Source organism: Canis lupus, chromosome 30, assembly GCF_003254725.2.
Source record: "Canis lupus dingo isolate Sandy chromosome 30, ASM325472v2, whole genome shotgun sequence".
Lineage (NCBI taxonomy): Eukaryota > Metazoa > Chordata > Mammalia > Carnivora > Canidae > Canis > Canis lupus.
Genome location: NC_064272.1, coordinates 109,003 through 120,718, shown reverse-complemented (window position 1 = coordinate 120,718; position 11,716 = coordinate 109,003).

Genomic DNA, 11,716 nt, shown 5'->3' with positions numbered 1-11,716 from the left:
ATATGGTGGGAATATTTACCACGTTGTGTGGTGATTAATATATAAAGTGAGTATAGGGCGGTGATGATAATGTTAATTCCTATTAGGATAATAGTAATGTTGGATCACCATTCTTATCATCCATCTATCAATCTATCTATCTATCATCTATGACCATCATCTATCTCCCATCCTCTTTATCCATCAGCTGCCCGAGGGCACCGAGGCTCCTCCCACAGTGTGGCTACTGTGGACCCTGCTGCTGTGGACATTGGGGTGCAGGTGTCCCGAGTCTCACTGCATCTGTATCTTCGGAGTGAGCTCCAGGCCGTGCACCTGCGGGTCGCAGGGCGGCTCTATTTGTAACTTCCTGAGGAGCCTCCACACTGTTTCCAGGGCGGCTACACCAGGTCCCGCCCACAGTGGAAGAGGGTTGAGTGAGTTTTGCAGGACGTGGTAAAAGTTTAGTCCACATTTCATTTCGCGTCCTGTGGGCTCCATTCATTGTCCTTAAGTATTTCTGGGGAAGCCGGGTGTTGGGCTCCGTTTCAGTGAGACGTTTCTGAAGCTCACAGACCTCAGCTGGAGCCTGGAAGGAGGCAGGTGCGGCCCCGTGTGGGGGCGCCGCCTCCTGCATGGCCTCCTGCAGCGCCAGAGCATCCCGCAGGGGGCGCCCGAGCCCAGGCCACGCCCAGGGGGCGCCCTTGCGCAGTAGGCATTGTCCAACTGCACTTACCAGAGCCGGCCTGTGCTGGGGAGGCCTGAGGAGGACGTGGGGAGGCGTCCACGCTGATGAGCCCCAGCCTCCTCAGGACCCACGGGGAGGCTTCAGGAAGATGTGGCACTGGGTCCACTCTGGCAGGAGCTCCCGGGCCCCTCACGACATAAGTTGAGGCTTCTGGAAGATGGGGGCCGCATCCACGGTGACAGGAGCCCCGGCCTCCTCAGAACCTGCGGTGACGCTTCGGGAGGCCATGGGGCCACGTCCACACAACAGGACGCTGACCTCCTCAGGACCCCCAGTGTAGAGTTTGGGAAATATGGGGATGCGTCCATGCGGACAGAAGACCCCAGCCTTGTCAGGGCTTGTGGTGAGGCGTAAGAAAGATGTGGGTGCCGCATCCACACTGACAGGAGTCTCCGGCCTCCTCAGGTCCCACTGTGAAGGTTTGGGAAGATTTGGGGCCACATCCATGCTGACAGGAGCCCCCAGCCTCCTCAGGTCTTATGGTGAGGCTTGAGGAAAATGTGGGGCCACGTCAACACTGACAGGACACCCGTCCTCCTCAGGACCTGCACTGTGGCTTCGGGACATATGGGGCTGCGTCTATGCTGACAGGAGCCCACAGCCTCCTCAGGACCCACGGTGAGTTTTCGGGGGGACGTGGGGCTATGTCCAGGCTGACAGGAGCCCCCGGCCTCCTGAGGACCTGCTGTGAGGCTTCCAGAGGATGTGAGGCATAGTCCACAGTGACAGGAGATCTGGTGTCCTCAGGACCCGCTGACTATGACTCAGGAACACGTGGGGCCATGTCCGCACTCACAGGAGCCCGGCTTCCTGAGGACCCCCTGGAAGACTCTGGAGGTGCCGTTGGGGGCCACGTCCATATCAGAAGGGACTCCTCAGAACCACAGGGTAAGTGAATGGGTAGAATGAATGGTAGGGTCAGGGGAGGGGAGGCAGTTGGTGGTTAGGGCTAGGTTAGATGTTAGGGGTTAGTGATTATGCTTATGGTTACGGATTAGAGGTTAGGGTGAGGGATAAGGGTAAGGGTGAGTGGTTAGGAGTTAGGATGGGGGTTAGGGGTTAGGGAAAGGGGTTAGTGTTAGGGACAGGATTTAGAGTTAGGGTTAGGGTTTAGGCATTGGGGATTAGGGCTGGAGGTTTGGAGTTGGGGTTAGGGTTATGGTTAGAGTTAGGTTTGGGCTTAGGTTTGCAGTTAGGGTTAGGGGTTAGGGTTAAAGTTAGGGCTAGGTTTAGGGTTAGGGCGAGGGTTAGGGTTAGTGTTTGGTTAGGGGTTAGGGTCAGGTCAGGGTCAGGATCAGGGTACGGTTTTGGAAAAGGGTATGAGATAGGGTTAGGAAGTGGGTTAGGGGTTAGTTTTAGGGTAGGGGTTAGGGTACAGTTTGGGGTATGAGATAAGGTTAGTATTAGAGGGTTAGGGTAGGGTACAGGTTAAGGTTAGGAACAGGATTTGAGTACATTAAGTTAAGGTTAGGGTTAGAGGTTAGAGTTAGGGTTAGATTTAAGGTAGGGGTCAGGGTTAAGGGTTTAGAATAGGTTTAGGAGCTAGGGTGAGGGTTGGCAGGAAGGTTCAGTGAATGTGTTTCGGTCTTGGGGTTTGCGTTTGGTTTTTGATTAGTGATAGGTCTTGTTTAAGGGTTAGGTTAACATTAGGCTTAAGTGTAGGGTTAGGGTTATGTCTGTGTATGGTTAGAGTTTGGGTCTTGGCATGTGCCTGCACTGGGACTCCTAGTATCTTTGGCTGTTTAGTCTTATGCATTCTTTTAGGTTTTGGGTTCAAAGATAGCCTGACTCCACCAAGTCAGTGGCCTCCCCAGAGAATCAAAATCCAGGCTTCTGCTGGGGTGAGAATAGACATAGCAGGCTTCTCCTGAGCTGAGCTAAGGAGGGGATTTGTGGCTCTAAATACTCTATATTTGGATTTTCAGTTGCCTTTCTGATTTTATCTCTTGTGCGCACATGATTCATCAATACTACCAATTATTTTAAAGTTTTACTTGAATTCCTATTTGTAAACACAGTATGATATAGTTTCAGGTTTACCACATACTGAATCAAGCCTTGGATACAACGCCTGGTACTGGTCACAGGTGCCCTCCACTATCCCCATCCCCTGATTCCCCATCCCCCCCCACCTTCCTCTGGTATTTATTAGTTTTTTCTCTGTGGTTAAGAGTGTGTTTCTTGGTTTGCTTCTCTCATCCCCCCTCCCTCCGCCCCCTTGCCAGTTTGTTTGGTTACTTAAAATTCACATGTGAATGCAATTGTATGGTGTTTGGTATCTGTCTTTCTTTGACTGACTGAGTTCATTGAGCATAAGTCCTTTCCACTTCTCCCACGTCATTGTAAATGGCTTCATTTCATCCCTTCTGATGACTGAGTGATGTCGCAGTGTGTATATTTACCACATCGTCTCTGCCCATTCATCTGTCAATGGACATCTGGGCTGTATCCACAGTTTGGCTGTTGTTGATAACGCTGCTACAAACACTGGGCTGCGTGTCCCTCTTCGAATCTACTAAACTACTTTTGTATCCTCGGGGTAAATACCTAGCTGTGCAATTTTGGAACCTTAGGGTAGCTCTACTTTTTATCTTCTTGAGGACCCTCCACACTGTTTTCCACAGTGGCTGCACCTGTTCACATGCCCACCAGGAGTGTAAGGGGGCTCCACCTTCTCCATAACCTCACCAACACCTGTTGTTTCTTGTGTTGTTAATTTTAGCCATTCTGACGGCTGTCAGGTGACATCTCATTGTGGTTTTGGTTTGCATTTCCCTGATGACGCTGAGTGTCTTTCCGTGTGTCTGGCGGCCATCTGGATGTCTTGTCAGAGACAAAGTCCATTCATGTCTTTTGCCCATCTGCAGTTGGATAATTTGTGTTTAGGATGCTAAGATTTATATTTGCTTTATGTATTTGGATACTAACTCTTTATTGGATGTGTTCTTTACAAATATCTTCTCTCATTTTGTATGTTGCCTTTGAGCTTTGGTTGTTTCCTTCACTTTGCGGAAGCTTTTCAATTTGATGAAGTCCCAATAGCATCTTTGCTTTTGTTTCCCTCGCCTCAGAAGCATATCAAGAAAGAAGATCCAATGGCCAATGTCAAAGACTTTGCTGCCTGTCTTTTCTTCTTTTTATGGTTTCAGGTCTCACATTTAGGTCTTTCATCCATTTTGAATTTATTTTTTATATATATGATGTAAGACAGTGGTTCAGTTTCATTCTTCTGCATGTGGCTGCCTGGTTTTCCCAGCACCATTTGTTCTTATCCTGGGGTCAGGGTTAGGGTTTGTTGAAGAGACTGTCTTTGTGCCATTGGATATTCCTTCCTTCCTTGTTGTCGATTAATGAATCATAGAGTTACAGGTTTGTATCTTGTTTTGGCTTTCCATTCTGTTCTATTGATCTAAGCATCTCCTGTTGGGAGATTTTTTATTGCTGTTTCAATTTCTTTGCTGGTTATCTGTGTGTTCAAGTTTCTTATTTCTTCCTTTTTCATTTTTGCTATGTTATATATTTCTAGGAATTGATCTGTTTCTTCCAGGTTCTAGGTTGCTGGCATATAATTTTTCATAATGTTCTCTTATAATCGTTTGTATTTTTCTAGTGTTGGTTGTTATTTCTCTTTTCTCATTTGTGATTTTTTGGGTCCTTTCTCATCTTTTTATATTTTTTCTTTTTAAAGATTTTATATATTCATGAGAGACACAGAGAGGCAGAAGTATAGGCAGAGGGAAAATGAGGCTCCATGCGGGGAGCCTGTTGTGGGACTTGATCCCCCAGGCCCCCAGGATCATAACCTGAGCCAAAGCAGATGCTCAACCATTGAGGCACCCAGGTGCCTTGCTGATTCAATTCCTTTGCTAATTATGGGTCTGTTCACATTTTCTATTTCTTCCTATTTCAGTTTTGCTCATTTGCACATTTCTAGGGATTTGTCCATTTCTTCCAGGTCTCCCAGTTTGTTAGCGTATAATCTTTCATAGTATTCCCTTATAATTCTATAAGAATAGAAAATAATAGAATGGAAAAGAATAGAATAGAAGAGAAAAGAATAGAACAGAATAGAAAAGAATAGAATAGAATAGAAAATAGAATAAAATAGAAATGAATAGAATAGAATAGAATAGAATAGAATAGAATAGAATAGAATAGAATAGAAAGAATAGAATGGAATGGAATGGAATAAAATAGAGTAGAGTAGAATAGAATAGAATAGAATAGAATAGAATAGAATAGAATAGAATAGAATAGAATGGAAAAGAATAGTATTATAGTATATAGTATACTATATAATATAGTATATATAGTATTTCAACACTTATTTCTTGTCTTTTTTTTATTTTAGCCATTCTGACAGGTGTGAGGTGATATCTCATAGTAGTCCAGATTGCACTTCTTTGATGATGAGTGATGTTGAGAATCTTCTCATGTGTCTGTTGGCCACCTATATGTCTTTGGAGAAATGTCTGTTCAGGTCCTCTGCCCATTTTTTATCAGATTATTTGTTTTGTTTTCTTTTGTTGTTGTATAAGTTCTGTATATATATTTTGGATATTAATCCCTTATCAGATATGTCATTTACCAATATCTTCTCCCAGTCATTGGATTGCCTTTTCATTTTGTTTATGATTTCCTTTGCTGTGCAAAATCTTTTAATTATGCTGTAGTCCCAGGAGTTCATTTCTGCTTTTGTTTCCCCTGCCTGAGGAGACAGGTCCATAACTATGTTGCTGAGGTGAAGAATATATTATTATCCTCATTTTACAAATGAGGAAACCAAAGCTCAGAGTAAGAGACTTTTTTTAACAAATACTATTTTATTACTTAAAAATACTTAATGATCATAAGGGTACATGTCAAAAATTACAAAACAAAAATGTACAGGAAAAAGTGGAGACAAATATATTAAAAGACAACAAGGTACTCATCCATATAGAGTCCACTGAGAATAAAACAGTTCTTGTTAGTTAATAAGGCCAAGAAAAGACACAGAGCTATGTAGAAAATGCCAGTTACCTAGAAATATTCCTTTCATAAAAAGTAGAAATGTATTGGTACTGTATCTAAATATGTCCCGAATTAAATTATAGCATTCTATTCTATTGTTTTCTATTCTATTCTACTCTACTCTACTCTACTCTATTCTATTCTTTTCTATTCTATTCTATTTTCTATTCTATTCTATTCTTTTCTATTCTTTCTTTTCTATTCTATTCTAATCTATTCTATTCTTTTCTATTACTTTCTATTCTTTGCTATTCTTTTCTATTCCATTCTTCTCTATTCTTTTCTATTCTATTCTAATCTATTCTATTCTTTCCTATTCTATTCTAATCTATTCTATTCTTTTCTGTTCTATACTACTCTATTCTGTTCTTTTCTATTCTATTATTCTATTCTATTCTTTGCTATTCTATTTTATTCTTTTCTATTCTATTCTATTCTATTCTATTCCATTCTATTCTTCTCTATTCTATTCTTTTCTATTCTATTCTTTTCTCTCTATTCTATTCTATTCTATTCTATTCCATTCTATGTTTCTCTATTCTATTCTTTTCTTTTGTATTGTATTCTATTCTTTTCAATTCTATTCTATTCTATTCCTTTGTATTCTTTGCTATTCTACTCTATTCTTCTTTTCTATTCCTTTCTATTTTTTTCTATTCTATTCTATTATTTTCTTTCTACTCTATTCTCTTCTATTCCTTTCTATTCTAATCTATTCTATTCTATTCTTTTCCATTCTATTCTATACTTATCTATTCTATTCTACTCTTTTCTATTCTATTGTACTCTATTCTTTTCTATTCTCTACTATTTTTTTCCATTCTTTTCTATTCTATTCTATTCGATACTTTTCTATTCTATTCTGTTCTATTGTATTCTTTTTTATCCTATTCAGTTCTATTCTATTCTATTCCTTTATATTCTTTTCTATTCTATGATATTCTTTTCTATTCTATTCATTTATATTCTATTCTATTCTATTTTCTATTCTATTCTATTCTTTTCTATTCTATTCTTTTCTATTCTGTTCTATTCTATTCTATTCTTTTCTATTCTGTTCCATTCTATTCTATTCTTTTCTTTTCTATTCTATTCTATTCTTTTCAATTCTATTCTATTCTATTCTATTCTTTTCTTTTCTTTTCCATTCTATTCTTTTGTATTCTATTCTATTCTATTCTATCTTTCTTATTCTATTTTATTCTTTTATATTCTATTCTATTCTATTTCCATTCTTTTCTCTTCTATCCTTTTCTATTCTATTATTTTCTATTCTATTCTTTTCTATTATATTTTATTCTGTTATATTCTTTTCAATTCTATTATTCTATTCTATTCTTTCTATTCTTTTCTATTCTATTCTATTTTCTATTCTCTTCTATTCGATTATATTCGATATGATACTTTTCTATTCAATTCGATTCTTTTCTATTATATTTGATTCGATTCTTTTCTATTGTTTTCGATTCAATAAGATTCGATTTGATTCTTTTCTATTCGATTCGATTCTTTTCTATATTATTCGAATAGATTCGATTCAATTCTTTTCTATTCTATTCGATATGACTCAATTCTATTCTTTTCTATTCTAGTCTATTCGATTCAATTCATTTCTATTCAATTCGATTCTGTTCTATTCTATTCGATTTGTTTCGATTCGATTCTTCTCAATTCGATTCGATTCGATTCTTTTCTCCTCGATACGATTCGATTCATTTGTTTTCTATTCTAATCGATTCTATTTGATTCTTCTCTATTCGATTCGATTTGATTCTTTTCTCCTCGATACGATTCGATTCGATTCTTTTCTATTCGATTCGATTCAATTTGAATCTTTTGTATTCGATTCTATTTGATTCGATTCGATTGTTTTCTATTCGATTCTATTTGATTCGATTTTTTCTATTTGATTCGATTCGATTCATTTAGATTAGATTCTTTTCTATTCGATTCGATTTGATTCGTTTCTTTTCTATTCGATTCGATTCGATTCTTTTCTATTTTATTCTATTCGATTTGATTCAATTCTTTTCTATTCGATTCGATTCGATTATTTCTATTCAATTTGATTCGAATTGATTCTTTTCTATTCTATTAATTTCGATTCGATTTGATTCTTTTCTATTCTATTCCATTTGAATCGATTCGATTCGATTTGACTCTTTTCTATTCTATTCTATTTGATACAGTTCGATTCGATTCAATTCGATTCTATTCAATTTGATTCAATTCGATTCTTTTCTATTCTATTCTATTCTCTTCAATTTGATTGGATTCAATTCGATTCGGTTCTATTCTTTTCTATTCGATTTGATTCGATTCTTTTCTATTAGATTCATTCAATTCGATTTGATTCTTATCTATTCGATGTTTCGATTCTTTTCTGTTCTTTTCGATTCAATTCCATTCGTTCTTTTCTATTCGATTCGATTCTTTTCTATTCTATTCGTTTCTTTTCTATTCGATTCGATTCGATCCGCTTCTTTTCTATTCTATTCGATTCGATTCAATTCGCATCAATTCTTTTCTATTCTATTCTCTTCTATTCGATTATATTCGATTCGATTCTTTTCTATTCAATTCGATTCGATTCTTTTCTATTCTATTCGATTCGATTCGATTCGATTTGAATCGATTCGATTCTTTTCTATTCGATTTGATTCGATTCGATTAGATTCTTTTCTATTAGATTCGATTCGATTCTTTTCTATTCTATTCTATTCGATTTTATTCGATTCGATTCTTTTCTATTCGATTTGATTTGATTCAATTCGATTCTTTTCTATTCTTTTTGATTCGGTTCCTTTCAATTCAATTCGATTATTTTCTATTCAATTCGATTCGATTTGATTCAACTCGATTCTATTCTGTTCTATTCGACTTGATTATTTTCTATTCAATTCGATTCGATTTGATTCTACTCGATTCTTTTTTATTCGATTCGATTCGATACTTTTCTTTTCAATTCGAATCGATTCGAGTTTTTTCTATTCTATTCGATTTGTTCAATTTGATTTGATTCTTTTCTATTCGATAAGTATCGATTCTTTTCTATTTTATTCTATTCGATTCGATTCAATTATTTTCTATTCAATTCGATTCGATTCTTTTCTATTCTATTCTATTCGATTCGATTCTTTACTCTTTGATTCGATTCGATTCTTTTCGATTCAATTTTATTGGATTCGATTCTTTTCACTTCTATTCTATTTGATTCAATTCTTTTCTATTCGATTCAAATCGATTCGATTCTTTCTATTCTATTAGATTTGTTCGATTCAATTCGATTCTTTTCGATAAGTTTCTATTCTTTTATGTTCTATTAGATTCAATTCCATTCGATTCTTTTCTATTCGATTTGATTCTTTTCTATCCGATTCGATTCGATTAAATTCTTTTCTATTCTATTTGATTCTATTCTTTTTGATTTTATTTGATTCTTTTCTATTTGATTCGATTCGATTCAATTCGATTCGACTCAATTCTTTTCGATTCTATTCGATTCTTTTCTATTCAATTCTTTCTATTCTTTTCGATTCGATTCAATTCAATTCTTTTTGATTCGATTCTTTTTGATTCGATTCGATTCTATTCAATTACATTCAATTCGATTCGATTTGATTCTTTTCAAATTGATTCAATTCGATTTGATTTGATTCTTTTCAATTCGATTCGATTCTTTTTGATTCGATTCTATTCGATTCAATTATTTTCAATTCGATTAGATTCTTTTCTATTCAATTCTTTTCAATTCAATTCGATTCCTTTCGATTCGATTCAATTCTTTTCGATTCGATTTGATTCGATTCTTTTCGATTCGATTTGATTCGATTTTTTCTATTCGATTTGATTCTTTTCGATACAAATCGATTTGATTCTTTTCGATTATATTCGATTCTTTTGATTCGAATCCATTCGATTATTTTCTATTCGATTTCATTAGATTCGATTCGATTAGATTCTTTTCGATTCAATTCGTTTCTTATCGATTCGATTCGATTTTTTCTATTCAATTCGATTCTTTTCGATTCAATTCTTTTCGATTCGATTCTTTTTGATTCGATTCGATTCTTTTTGATTCAATCAATTCGATTCGATTCGATTTGATTCGATTCTTTTCGACTCGATTATTTTCCATTCAATTCTTTTCCATTCGATTCTATTCGATTCTTTTCAATTCGATTCGATTCAACTCGATTCTTTTCAATTAGATTCGATTCTTTTTGATTCGAATCGATTTGATTATTTCTATTCGGTTTCATTCGAATCGAATGAATTCTTTTCAATTTGAAATTTTTCGATTCGATTCTTTTCTATTCGAATCGATACGATTTTTTTCTATTCGATTTCATTCTATTCGATTCTTTTCAATTCGATTCAATTAGATTCTTTTCGATTCGATTCGTTTCTTTTCGATTCTATTCATTTTTTTTATTCAATTCAATTCGATTTGATTCGATTCTTTAAGATTCAATCAATTCGATTCGATTCATTTCGAATCGATTCGATTCTTTTCGATTCGATTCTTTTCGATTCGATTCTTTTCGATTCGATTCAATTCAATTCGATTCTTTTAGATTAGATTTGATTCTTTTCAATTCGATTCGATTTTTTTTCAATTCTTCGATTCTTTTTGATTCAATTCTTTTCAAATTCATTCGATTCGGTTCTTTTCGATTTGATTCAATTCGATATTTTTTTATTCAATTCGATTCTTTTCAATTCGATTCGACTTTTTTCATTTCAATTCTTGTCGATTCGATTCTTGTCAATTCGATTTAATTAGATTCGATTCTTTTCGATTCAATTCGATTTGATTTTTTTTATTTGAATCAATTCGTTAGATTCGATTCTTTTTATTCGAATCGAATCAATTCTTTTCGACTCGATTTGATTTGATTCAATTCGATTCTTTTATTCAACTCAATTTGATTAGATTTGATTCTTTTCGATTCGATTCGAATCAGTTCTTTTCGATTCGATTTGATTCAATTCGATTCGATTCTTTTGATTAGATTCGATTCTTTTTGATTCGATTCGATTGACTTATATTTTATTCTATTTGATTCAATTCTTTTAGATTCGATTCAATTCTTTTCGATTCGATTCGATTCTTTTTGATTCGATTCGATTCGATTTTTTTCAATTCGTTTCGATTCTTTTTGATTTGACTCGATTCAAATCTTTTCGATTTCATTTGATTCGATTCTATTCTTTTCTATTGGATTCGATACTTTTCGATTTGCTTCTTTTCGATTTGATTCGATTCGATTCTTTTCGATTCGATTCAATTCGATTCGATTTTTTCGATTCGATTCGATTCGATTTGATTCGATTCTTTTTTATTCGATTCAAATCAATTCTTTTTGATTCAATTTGATTCGATTCAATTCGATTCTTTAGATTCAATTCGATTTTCTTCTTTTTTTAAATTTTTATTTATTTATGATAGTCACAGAAAGAGAGAGAGAGAGGCAGAGACACAGGCAGAGGGAGAAGCAGGCTCCATGCACCGGGAGCCCGATGTGGGATTCGATCCTGGGTCTCCTGGATTGCGCCCTGGGCCAAAGGCAGGTGCCAAACTGCTGCGCCACCCAGGGATCCTTTTTTTTTTAATTTTTATTAATTCGATTCTTTTCGATTCGATTCGATTATTTCTTTTCGATTCGATTCTATTCGATTCAATTCTTTTAGATTCGATTCAATTCCTTTCGATTCCATTCTTTTTGATTCGATTCGATTCGATTCTTTTCGATTCAATTCGATTCTATTTTTTTCAATTCGTTTCGATTCTTTTTGATTCGATTTGAATCTTTTCGATTTCATTTGATTCGATTTGATTCTTTTCTATTGGATTCGATTCTTTTCGATTCGCTTCTTTTCGATTTGATTTGATTAGATTCTTTTTGATTCGATTCAATTCGATTAGATATTTTTCAATTCGATTCGATACTTTTCAATTCGTATTGAATCAAT